The sequence below is a fragment of the Candoia aspera genome, chromosome 2 (genome assembly GCF_035149785.1).
Source record: "Candoia aspera isolate rCanAsp1 chromosome 2, rCanAsp1.hap2, whole genome shotgun sequence".
In the NCBI taxonomy this organism is placed as follows: Eukaryota; Metazoa; Chordata; class Lepidosauria; order Squamata; family Boidae; genus Candoia; species Candoia aspera.
Genome location: NC_086154.1, coordinates 179,051,272 through 179,065,179, shown reverse-complemented (window position 1 = coordinate 179,065,179; position 13,908 = coordinate 179,051,272).

Genomic DNA, 13,908 nt, shown 5'->3' with positions numbered 1-13,908 from the left:
AATAAAAATATGTAACTTCTCATTTTTAAAACAATAATTTGGGGAGCTTATACATGTAAGGTATGTTATGCAACTTTTCCCCCCAAAATTCCTGCTGCACCCCCCCTCCACCCAGGGTTTGCCAGGTCAACCAAGTGGCCACTCAGAGATATTATGACCTGCACATCTGCTTCCCTGGCTTAGAGGGATGTTCAGTCGGCTTCTGATCAGTGTCTGTGGCAATTGTGGAGGAGGTGGCCTTCCATCTGTACATCCTCCATTCTCCCTCTCCTAACCCTGATTCTCCCTCTCCTTCTAATGTGGAAATGTAACCATAAGTGGGTCATACATCCCTGTAAAATTTTAAATCATGGAAGTGGACAATGTGACAATCAACAATGGGGCTACAAAGAGTGGACTAAAAGGCAGCTTGGAGGAAAATGAGATTACTTCTCAACAAGACCAAGTAGGAGGTGACAGCAATCAAGTTCTCAGTGGTGACTAGTGACCTTCGCAGCCTTGTGAGGTGAATGCCAACCATCACAGTTCAAAAGCAGGACTCAGACCTTGTCTTGGACACAATGAGTATATGAGTTGTAGAGTTAAAATGTCCAGTTTGAAATAAAAATGAGATTACAAGTCTCTTACTTGCAACTTCTTCAGCATCATTAGTATGTAGACACAGTTAGCATGTAGACACAGTTAGCATGTAGACAAAGTAATATGTAGACATAATTATCACATCAGCCTTTCATTTCCCCCACTCAGTGGAATGAAAAAAGAAGGGCCAACGATATTTAGAGATTGGCTGAGTTTTCTTCCTGAAGTGTTAACTTTCCACATACAAGGGAAAATCTCTCTTTTCTTCACAATATTAAAGGAATGGGAAGGGTTTGGTGGTCTGACATCACAATTAACCAATCATAAGGGTGCTGTGGTAGATGAGGCAGTGGGGTCAAGTGGCTGGAGTCAATTCATGCAGTTGACTTCCTGACTCTTCCTAGTTTGGAAAGTTGGAAAGGAGAGCTCATTTTAGGGCTACCACTAGGCAGCAGCCCCCATATTTTGTATGTTCCTGCCTAGAAATGACAGGGGATACTATCAGTGTTCATCAAATCCCTGACCTGGATGACATAGTCACAGGAAGGACACAGCCAAAGAAATGTGTGTTTATATATGTGTGGTATGGTTTCTTGGGATTCTGCCTAGGCATACAATTTAACAGTGAATTACAATATGCAGTTACATGGGCTGGGCAAGAGAAAAAAACAGAACGATGGAGAAGTAAATATTGGGAACATGCAAATGTGCCTAGAATTATTTGAAGTCTCTCTTCAGCAAAACTCCTGATGCTCCCCGGACATGTCCATGAAGTTTTCTTAGAAACAATCCTTCCAAGATGTATTTTTTGATTTCCCAGTCTAACCTACAGCCCTGTTTTTGGTGATCAACCAGGCAAGTACTAACCAGGTTTGCTTAGCTTTTTGAGATCAACCAAGGTCACCCCATGCTGTTACCTGCTGTAAGCTATGTCTAGAAACAGCTTTTATTTTGAGCTGCTCCTGGTGCACCTATCCTATTTCACAGGGAGGAGCTGCATGAATGGTGCCAACCAAACAGCACTGGGCACCTCCCCACTCTCAGAAAATGCAATCAAAATGCAGTGTGTGTGTTTCTAATAGCATCTCACCTCTAAAATTATATATACATGCTGGAAAGCACCTGTATGAAGTGTTTCAGTTGGGAATAAGAATAAGCAATTAAAAGTTTTCTCACCAAGAAAATAGAATTTGATGCAGGGCTTTAAGGAAAAGTTCTAGAAGTGATGCTGTGGAGTAAAAGCAAACAATTAAACAGCTTAGTAACAACATTTGGTTGGCTGGGTGGGCAGATGGGTGGGCAGATGGGTGGGCAGATGGGTGGGCAGATTAACACGTAGGGTACATTACAAAGAATTTTCATTTACAGGTGGCCTAGAAACTGCTGCGCCATTTCTAAAGCAAGATCAGGACCTAATATCAATAAGCAAAATTCATCATCATCTGACTGATCATTCATCTTCCATAGCTAAACTTTCTCTTGAATGGAATAAATATCTGTGCTGTGGAATGCATGCGTATAAAAAACAGTTACACACCCACAAGAACACCAGCAGCTCATTTGGTTTGCACTGAACTCATCCACCAAAGATCTGTGCCTTGACTTGTGGCAGAAGGACGCAATGTACACGATGGAGCACATCTGCCTGAACATTTTAATGCAATTTGCCTAGGCCAGATACATGGTCTTGTGCTGGTCTGAACAGGAAGAGCTGCAGAATCTGCTCTTCTTTGCTCCAGCACAGGCTGTAGTGAATATTCCCTGCAGTGCATGAATACAAGGGACTGTACAGTATCAACAAATGGGATAATCACGTTGAATATATGCCACACTGGCTGTTAAAAGATTAACATAGGAGTACAGTATATACTTACTTGCCATGAACTGAAGGACCAAGTATAGTACCTTTGCCCACCCGACCCCTGCCAAAAAGCAGGATATGTTTAACTTTTTCCTTTCTAATGGGAGTATCAGAAGAGTCTATTGTCAATTTACAAGCAGCTGAGGACTATTTTGTCCCACCCCACCTCAACCCACCAGTGACCTTAGGTTCACACACTGAGCAGAACAGAAAAAGTTATTTCCGTCAGGTTAACATCAATAAATCAATTAAGGTTAATCCATCCATTATGAATTTTGCCATAGCTTACTCAGAGCTCTATGGCTTTGTCTGCAAACTGTGAATAAAGCAAACAATGTTCTTGCACAGTATTTGCAGCCGTAATATAGCCTATTTGCAGTTAGGTTTCTACATAGTGGGCCAGCAGTAACTTGTAAATCCTCATCTTAATTTGATTCATATTTGAAAAGAATCCCTGAATTTTAGAATGGTCTTCTCCCATTTAACCACAGAGAGTTGCAGGAAAAAAACAGAATATGGAAAAAAAGAGTGAAAGCAGAGAAATTTCCCATGGATTTTACAGAAATTATTCTGAATCATAGATTAGAGAAGATACTATTTTCTTATGGGATTCTAATCCTCTAATCAGTTGTGAATCTTCAGGTTATTTGAATATGAAATTTGCATAGGTTTTTAATATAAAACTGGCAAAAAATTAAGCAGCCATTCCCATCAACTGATAACTTCAAAGATGAAGAGATTCTACATGAATTATTTAAAAACTTGAGTTAAACTTCGCAGTAAGTGACAAATTATAGGTACTCTGAAGGACAGGTGATTCAAAAATAGTCAACTGGGACAGAATGGACAAGTAAGATAGACTGAACCACAAACTAGCCAGACACATTTTAGCTTTGTAAGTTGTACAAACCTAGCAAGTGGGGTTAGGTATGGTTCAGTGCATCGCATCAATCCAGAAAACTGGATTCAATAAACCATGTTTAATCATGGGTAAATGCATCATAGGAACATAGCTGAATGTTGTAGGACTGTAGGAACAGCATATCTAGGGCTACCAGATCTGGGCTACTAAAAGCCGGATGTCCGCCAGGTGGCAGCAAAGAGTTTGAATGTTATGTATGTGTCTGCTGCCATCTGGTGGTGGTCTCATTTTTTCCGTCCAGACCGGATACCCCAAGGCTTTTATACTGTAGTTATGCTACCTCTTTTGTGTGACTCTTTTATAGTGCAATTCTAATTGTATGATTCAATATATATGATTTAAATCTATCTTACTTCTCGGTACATGTGCATAGAATTGCAACCTAAATCTGAAGAGTAGAGAGAGAAGGTTTGTTTCTAACCATTCTGAAAAATGTTTTGCTTACTGGATTATGACTGAACCAGCTGGACATCTTCTCTCTTCTTCCTTCACTCCCTTTCAAGTCACATTCAATTCCATAAAATCCTACAGTGACTATAGAAAAAACTCCCAATCGTTCACTGCGTCTAAGTAATGGGGCAGTCATGAAACATAGCCCTAAGTCCCCTATAGTTGCTTTTTGGGTCTTTTAAACCTCAACAGACTCCCCAAACTCTCCCCAAAATGAAAAACTGCCCCTGCATCTCCTATATGACAGCTGGCTGGCCTTTCTGCCTATAACAGAACTCACATGACAGAGGAAAGGCTGGACAAAGTCATTTTTATGTGAAGGGCCTTTGATTTATCAGAAAGCACATGTATGCAATGTACATAGTCTATGCAAACCTCCCTCTCAGTTCAAACATCTGCATACCACCATAAGACACAAATATACACACAGTATATTTTACATACGTGTGTGTGGGGAGAGAGAGAGAGAGAATGTATTATTTTTGATAAGTCACCCTTCTATGATTTTACTCAGAAATAAGGGCCACTGAGTTCAAAGTCTTACCTTCAAGTAAGTGTGGATTAGATTGCAGCCTTAGGGAGCTCTAGTAAACTCCAGTAGGAACATTTTTTACATCCAAGCAAGTATCAACCTCCAAGTATTTCTTTGGAATAAGAACATTAGTCCAATATTGCAATTTTTACCCTGTGTTAATTTTTAGGGTAGAATCAGGATCAGAACCAAAATCTTTGGAAATTGGGGAAGCTTAACCACCACTATCAAAAGGAGAATCCAGAATTGTCTTGCATCCCAGAAAGGAAAGTTGCATTGAAGATTCCCTCTTCTGACATATTACAGGGCTGGGGAGATGGGATCTAATTATTCCCATGGCAAAGGGAGGGTTAAAAATCCTCCCTGCCTGATTTGAATTATCCCCTCCCCCATGGCTACTATTTCCAATTCAAAAGCAAATTACTGTTAATTGCAATCAAATTACTAATATCATGTCTGGATTGGCCCTCTTGAACATTCTAAAACTTGGAAGTGGGATGGTTCTTGCTGAAAATGCAAAGATGCACGTGTTCTCGAAAATTAACTAAAGTCCTGAGGTGGGATATAGTTATTTCCTTTGAAGTTACATACATTCATTAACTAACAAACTGACTTAATGGTGCCAAACTTCCTGAGCACCATGCAGTGAACACTGTGCAGCTCAGGCTCCTTGTGATGTTTGCATGTGACATTTTCATGGCTCACAGCTATGACTCATAAAGCTTAAACGACAATTGGACTGTAGTATAAAAAGGCTCAGCCGCTTACGGTCAAAGCCACTGCATCTTGGACATTACACACGATGGAATGCAGTTTGGACTGTACATCTGTGCTTGCCTGTATTAGCAAATTACAAACATTTTTAGAAATTGTATCTGTCTGTCTGTGTGGTCACTGCAAATTTTTTCTTATTTCTTAATTTGCATCCTGTCTTTTCTGCAGGAGTACAAGGGGCTCATGCATCAATCACATAAAAGTGTTGTAAAACTGTAACCCTGGTCTCGCTTGCGAGGGCATAAAAGCAATTTAATAAGGTGGGTCTAGGTAAATATACCCAGGATTGGGAGAGAAGGTTTCATTTTTCTGCATGCTTTATTCAGAAGCAGCCTAAGTTTAATATAACTTTTCTTTCTGGTTGTTTAGAACTGGCCCACACAAGTTTGTTGTTTTGGCACTGATTAAACAACAACAAGGGGACATTAAAAAAGAGTGTGCACCCACGCATGTTATTTTAATTTTAGTTGGGGCAGCAGGAGAGGGGGAACAATAGCAGATGAAAAGAGGAAGGAACTTGTGGCCAGACTTTTTTTTGACTCCACACACAAATTCCCAGCATTTGTTGGCTCTGAGAAAAAACGATTTGGCCTCTTCTGTAATGGCAACAGGAGATTCATCTGAAGCTCCTTAACATAAAAACCCCAGTGGAATATTTTCCGTGAAGACGGCTGTTAACAGCTGTGCCAGTAACGCAGTGAGTCAGAGGAGGCAGAGCAGGGAGGCAAACATACGACAACCCTGGGTGTAGACTATTTGTTCACAATACTTCCTGCTCATCATTACGCAGCAATTTTTCTCCCTCCTCCCTCCTTGGGAATTAGGAGTTGGGAAACCTGTGATACAATTAAAATCCAGAGCTACTCACAGCCTGCTAGGCAGTTTTCAGTGCAGAGAAATCTAATTTTTCCTGTCTTGTAAATATATTCTTGAGGGAGAAAAATCTGCCTTTAAAAAAAAATGTCCTGTATTCTCACATCTGTTTTCAGTGTTCCTAGAGGCAAAATGAATTTACTTTCTAACTTGTATCACCCTCTCACGTCTTTATTCAAACCTAAGTGATCGTTTTATCCCCTTTTCTCCTGCTTGTTTCCTTTCCCACTGTTTACATTGCAGCCAATTCAAATGCAATTCCACTACTCTGAGCAGTAATGGATCCCACCTCAATTTCTGTGGCATAGCTAAGGGGGCAGAGGTGCCAAGAAAAGTTATTGACCCTTGGAGTGTCCTCTGGATGTGTGGGATTTAATTCTCAGAATTCTCATCAAGTGCTGTGCCTTTGAGGAATTCTGGGAACTGAAGTCTAACATATGGGGAAGATAACCATGTTGGGGAAGGCTGGTCCAGACTACCAATCAAAATGAATTGTGCAGCAGTTCTGTGGGGGGGGGGTTTCCTCCTCAATGGTTTTTCTCTGGAAAAAAAGAAAAAGAGCAAACAAGCAGGCCACAAATGAGGAATGCTACCATCTGGACTTCTAAGAAAATTCCACAATTCAGGCCAGCTAGTTGCACAGTAAGAATATGGGTCATGTTTGCACATTTGCTTGGTTTGGGCTTAGCATGTCATATAAACCAAGCCACTGAGACTGTAATTACAATTTCTGGCTTAATGCAATGTAGCTTATTCAGCAAACCATGATTAAGCAAACCATGGCTTAGTGTGATATATGAACCAGTCACTGTCTGCAAGTCTTGTGCACTTCACCCCTTTATCATCATGGATCTCATTAAGGATACTGATAGACCCATCCAGAACTAAAGATAGAGAGTCCCTAGATCCAAGGGGCCTTAAAATCCATAGCCATTCAATTTTGCTAGGTTTAAGCAGAAGCCTGTCCAGACCTGCACAGCCTCCAGACACCGGGAAAGAAACTTGACAGCATCACTTGGTCAGCGTGGGGTAGGGATGTATAATTGAGTATCATCAGAATATAAATGCTTAACTGGTGTTCATAATTAGCTTATCCTTTCATAAGTTAACATAGATGGACTTTAATGGTTGTGACTACTAAATAGAATGTTGGGGTTGGGTGAGTGGAGAAAAAACCTAGCAATTAAAAAAAAATTAAGCAGCCAAGTTTTTTTAAAACACAAGAAAGAAGCCTGTGTTTGTTCCTAACAGATCCAAAGTTGTGCATGTAGTTTCAGGAAAGCAATGATACTTCATAAATTATTATTATTATTATTATTATTATATCCTACCTTTTTATATAGAATTCAAGGTGGCAAATATACCTAATACTCCCACCTCCTCTTTTCCCCACAACAACAACCCTGTGAGGTGGGCTTGGCTGAGAGAAGGGGACTGGCCCAAAGTCACCCAGCCAGCTTTCATGCCTCAGGCAAGACTAGAACTCGCAGCCTCCTGGTTTCTAGGCCAGCACCTTCATCATTGCATCAAACTGGCTCTCAGTTACATTACTTAACTGATATATACCCACTTCTCATCAATGAGCTCAAGATGGCATATATAGTACTCCCTCCTCCTATTTTTCCCAACAGCGATCTTGTGAGGTGAGAGAGAATGATTGGCCCAAAGTCACCCAGTCAGCTTCAGAATTCAGCGGGGACTAGAACCTGGGTCTCTTTGCTCCTAGTTTAACCACACCAGCTCTCTGGCATTCTCTATCTGGAAGCTTGCCTGCGTGCTCAATTTATGTCATTGGGAACAAATCCACCTCCATATATCACTTTTTTCCCCCCGGTTTAATGATTGCCTATCCTAATACACTCAGACGCACAAGCAGGAGCTTAATAATATCTGGTTTATTAAAGAATAGCATGCAAATACAAAGAAAGCTGAGAATGAGCAAAAGCGCGCCAAATACAAACTAAAAACCCTCAGTGCAAACGTAATCCCTCCCCTTGCCCAATTGTTTCAAATTCCCCACCCCAGGTGCTGGTAACGAGTTCTGCTGATCTCCTGGGAAGAAAACCTTGAACACACTGGATAACCCAAACACATTCCATTCCACTGAATACAGATAACAGCCCCAGCAGAAGGAGTTCAGAGCCCCCTCCCAAACAGAACACGCGTCAGCAATTTAGCTTGACATGCGAAATGTTACGATGTACAATGCACATTGAAATGGTGAACATGACACCCAGGGGAACTGGCTCTGAAAACAATAAGGTACATCTTTAAATGTAGTTTCATTTTGTGATGCATATTTGTGTGGGGTTTTTTATTACTGCTTTGTCTCACATGATGGTTGTTGTTGTTTATTCGTTTAGTCGCTTCCGACTCTTCGTGACTTCATGGACCAGCCCACGCCAGAGCTTCCACATGATGGTACATGTGCATAAAACATGCATAACCAGATGTGTCTGCCACCACCCCAAAGTTTGATTAGCATTACTTTGGTTAGGCTTTTGTAACTGAACCTGTCATGCAAACTCACCCTGTTGAATGTACTGTGCAGACTTAAAACATGGTTTAATTAAATAACTTGGTTAAATGTCCTCTGCAAACTGTGTGACCATGGTTTGCACTGCAGGCTGAATTCAAATTCACAGCAGTAAAGACTTGTGTGGTTGCCATTTGTTATCAGGGCAATGCAGCAGAAGCAATTAAGGGCATTTTTATGCTGTGCCCTTGGGAGGGAAAAGGGGAAGGTGCCCCTTACACAGCATCTTAAAGATGCAGCCTCCGAGAGGTATCATTTATTCCCCTCCAAAATGTATAACCCACAGGGTCACTGGAGCTGTGAGTTCATGAACTGTTGATTGCAGCTTCCAGGAAAAGCCTAACATGAGTGAGGACTTGTCAGACAAAAAGGACAAGTGGTAGAAAAATGTGCAGTCTCTTTTGTGCAACAGCGCTCAGGCATTCAGCTGTTCATCCCATACTAGGCATGTTAACCACAGTTATCCTTAGCAGAAAGATGTGGATTGCGGCTGAACAGCTGAAATGTAGAGAGGGAGAGCTCTTTTTGCAAGCTTCAGCAGAGCTGGAATATACAGAGGTGTCCTGCGGGGTGACAAAAAAGTCAACATGGCGGAATGTATAAAATGCTTTTTCTTCCATTTGTAACAGTGGGGAAATATGGGTAAACACGGGTTCCCCCATCCTGAAAATACTAGAGTGGAGCAGACTTGCAATACGTGAATGGGTTAAACGACATAAAACATTGTTACAAAATTCTGAGCAGGCACAGGATTTGTGTAAAGGTTGAGTAAAGACAGATATGCGGCTCACCTAACATGCTACGGCAGAGGTGCACCATGACCACCCCACAAGCCTTGGGTGCAGATTCCAGAGACATCCCAAATTTGTTACTAAATTGTAATTTTTATTTGGAAAAAGGGGAAATAGTTTAACCTGTCATCAGAGAGTAATCACATTAACTGTATTTCATTTGAATTGCAACTTATTAGATACCAAAACAAAACAAATCTGGATTTATTCCTGGACCCACTCTTACTGCTTTTTGCATTGGGGCCACCAGCACATCCTTAAAGGCCAAGAGGTACCATCATCCTGGAAAAAAACTGTGCCTTAAGCCACAATCAAACCAAACAAACCACATAATGACCCCCAGCCCCTAAACCAGGGATTGTAGCTTTGAGCAATGTGTGAACTAGGTATTTCAAATTCACTGATTCAGGAATGGAACCCACTCTTCCATGGCATTCCGTTCCCCCTCAGCCCATGCCACTCCAGAAGCAACTTGGTGCTTTCCAAAAGTAAATCCTGTAAACCCAAAGCAATTCAAGAGTGCTTTGCTGGTTTCTGGAAATAAAACCTTCTATGCAGAAATAGTTTGAGGTTGTGCAGGGGTGATTCAGCCCCCCAACACAGCTGTTTCGTGTCCAAGACATCATGAACTGCTTATGGCTTGAAGGATTTTGTTCTGAAACACATCTACCGCCAATGCCCTGGAACGACATGGGCTGGAGAAGATAGGCACAGCCCAGGGGAAGAATGGGATGTTCCGGTATGGTGTCCTCTCAAACATTCCTTTCCCCATTCCTGAATCACTGAGTTTTGAATTTCCATAGTGTAAACTTAGTCAACTGTAGTTGATTCAGTTAAGTATAGTTAAGCTTAACATATGTCTGAGTTTATTGCACAAAGACGTCTTGCATAATTCACTGGAACTTGGTGAAATGTACTCTCTATATAAATAAATATGCTTATGGCTACATATTTATGTTAATAATACAGATTCTTGAATATGGCTGACATTCAATAATACCTCAATATTGGAACAATCAATAAATAAGCACCAGAGGCCACGGTGTTGTTTATTCGCTCAGTCGCTTCCGACTCTTCATGACTTCATGGACCAGCCCACGCCAGAGCTTCCTGTCGGTCGCCAATACCCCCAGCTCCCCCAGGGATGAGTCCATCACCTCTAGAATGTCATCCATCCATCTTGCCCTTGGTCGGCCCCTCTTCCTTTTGCCTTCCGCTCTCCCTAGCATCAGCATCTTCTCCAGGGTGTCCTGTCTTCTCATTATGTGGCCAAAGGATTTCAGTTTTGCCTTTAATATCATTCCCTCAAGTGAGCAGTCTGGCTTTATTTCCTGGAGGATGGACTGGTTTGATCTTCTTGCAGTCCAAGGCACTCTCAGAATTTTCCTCCAATACCACAGTTCCAAAGCATCTATCTTCCTTCTCTTAGCCTTCCTTATGGTCCAGCTCTCGCAGCCAAATGTTGGCCATAATTAGCACCAATACTTTCAAGAATTTACCCCCCATTCTTCAAAGAAAATGTTTACCTGTGTTTTCAGTTTATACACTTGTCAGAACCAAGCTTGCCTCTGATTTGGAAAGTGAAACTTACTGGGCTGGAATCAGAGAAATGAAACTCCAGCATGACTCAGCAGAGCAGGAAGAATCCACAACGCTGATTGGGTGAGATCCAGAGGAGGATTTGAATGCGCCAATCAGTGCACACCAGAGACGGTGCCATGAGTACTGATGGTGAGCAGGAGGGGGCGTCTATCCAGGGGGCAAAACGCATGCGTAGTACTGAGGAGTTAAGCAGCCAGTCAAAGAGACACAGATCAGACCCGCCTTAACCTTCGGGGTTTATCTGTCTGGGTTTTTCCCACGCTTCTTCAGTTTGTTAGGATTTTCTGTCTAATGTAGCAGTAATAAAGCACTAGAGACCTATTCCTTGTCTCAGCGTGGTTCCTGGCTGTTAGGACAGATGGGCTGAAAAGCATGCAAAGGAAAAGGCAGCCCAGTTGGCTGCAGGACACACTAAGCGCACCAAAGATTGGGATAAAAGGCAGCTGTGCAGAGCGAGCTGCCGGAGACAATTGATCCTCCAAGCCTGCAGCTTTGGGAGAAGAGTCCTCACCGGTGTCAGAGTCAGCGTCGTAAAGAGGAACCAGCGTTCGTTGGACGGTGGAAGGAGGAAGAAGGAAGTGGGAGGGAAAACAAACAGTTTCCTCAGAAGCATGGAGAGTTGCATCGTGGGACAAACTCATTTTACATGCTAATGAGGCATACTGGATTTGCCAGGACCTCCAACGTTTGCTACATTTATGACCTGCCTTTTCTCCAGGAGGCCAAGGGATGGACACGGCACTTCATCCTGCATTTCTCATAACAACCCTGAATAGGGTTGGGTTGGGAGTACCTAACTGGCTGACATTGGTGAACTTACAGGATGAGGACATACTTATATTGACAAGGAACCTAGGGAAAGATTTTTCTTAGACCATCTTAATAATAGTGTAGGGTGGTGCACTGAACCTGTGTGAAGCCAACCTTTGCAGTTTGTTTATTCTATTAACAAATCATACCTCAGTGAGACAAATGAACCAAGCCACTGAGTGCAGCAAGGTTCACACATTTTTATTTCCAAACCCATACTGGGACAATGTTTCAGTGAGACCAACAAAGAGTTCATGAAACTGAAGTGAGCAAGCTTTTTGAGTTTCCTGGGACACTTCCTTATGCTAAATATCATATGCAAATGAGCAGAAAGGACATTTGAAAAGCTGATTAATGGGTAAGATAGGATTGTTTACTCTAACAAGTACATGGAAAGGCATGCCTTCTCTGCCCTGGCCCCCTCCCTAGGGAACATTCTCCCCTCACCGCTGAATTGAGGTCAGCTCCATCCCTACTTACTTACCCAAAGTCCCTCAAGATCTGGCTTTGTCATCAGGCCTGGGGCTCTCAGGGGACCAGTGAGATCTTGAGGTGGCTCCTTTGCTAATCTAATCTCTTGCATGCCGTATGCTTTTTAAAATTTTTAGTAAAGATTGGGGTTTTTTGACATGTTTTATTGTTTTATATCTCTGTTGTACACTGCCCAGAGTCACTTCTTGTGAGATGGGCAGCTATATAAATTTTAGATAGATAGATAGATAGATAGATAGATAGATAGATAGATAGATAGATAGATAGATAGGAAAAATGATCCTTGTCATACTGGCTACAAGAGTACTCCAAACACTCTTGTCACTTTTTTGTTGTATGTGCATTTATTGGTATCTTTGTAGAACAAAAACAAAAGAACAGCCAGGTATGTAAAGTATTGTTTTGTTTTGAGTTTTGGTTTTATGGAAATAAATTGCACTGGAATGGGCATCTTTCTGCTTGGCTTTTGGAGCGTGTCAAGCTTTTCCAAATGACTGAATCCAGTATAACGTGAACAAAAGTCTACTCATGCTGTGGGACTTCTATCTCCTCTTCCCCTTGCAGGCACACAACTCTTCTCAACCTGGTCCAGGGCACTGGGGGACTCTCGGGAACAGATCTGAGGATACAAAGGGATTCCCTTCTGGTTCATCATGATTCTGCCTTGGTGCATGTACATACTTATTCAGAAGCCAGGCCAACTGTGGTCATTGATGCTTGTTCTTCCTGAGTGTGTTTCAGATGATCAGATACTTTTATTTAGAAATCTTCCATTGATTACAATCCAGTGCTCTTCTAAGGTGGGGCATCAGGCTGATTATAATCACATTGACAGAATTCATACCTTATGCTAAACCTTGGTTGTTAAACCTTGGTTTATTCAATAAACTGCAATGTCTGAATTTACACCTCATGCTATGCCGAAATTGAATAAACTACGTGATAGCTGAGCATGGTGTGTGAATTGTAGGCTGGGCCTGGATTCTCAGTTGCCCTTCCATTTATAGGAAACCCTTTAAAACTGGAGAGTATCCAGCTGGCAAGGCAGGGCAGTGATGGACAGTGTTGAGCAATGCACATAAAAAGGGGCAGAGCTTCAATCACACAGTTGCTACCACAAAACCCAGGTCAATTTTTATGACCTCAAGATTTTTGATAGACAAAGACGACTGAAGGGGATGTAAAAAGAGAAAAGATTTTAAGAGCTTAAGACCCAAATGCTTATTTTCATATTGCCTTTGAACATGACTGCTTCTGGTACATACTCTTAAACCTGGGATACATCTTCCATGCTTTCATTTTGCCCTGCGTGCTTTCTCTGAAGCCGATGTCCGAGACTTTGAATGGAGTGTACTCACTGTGGTCCACCTTTGGCAACTGAGTCAGCAGTTTTCCAAACTGTATTCTTCATCAGTTTGGATAATAATCCCTACCATATTTATAAACGTGCATTTTAAAAGAAATGAGAGGGGATTAACAGGGTGTTTTTCCATCCTTGATCAACTTGATTCTGTCGGGGGTGGGGGGGATTGAAAAGTAAAGTTGCAGGCTGATATCCACTCACTTGAAAGCAAACACTGTAACTAATTCCAATGATATGATCTTAAGAAAGCAGAAAAAAAGATGCATCTTACTGTTCTGGCATTCCTAAACTCCCTTACTTGTAAAGTTGTCATAGTTTTCCCC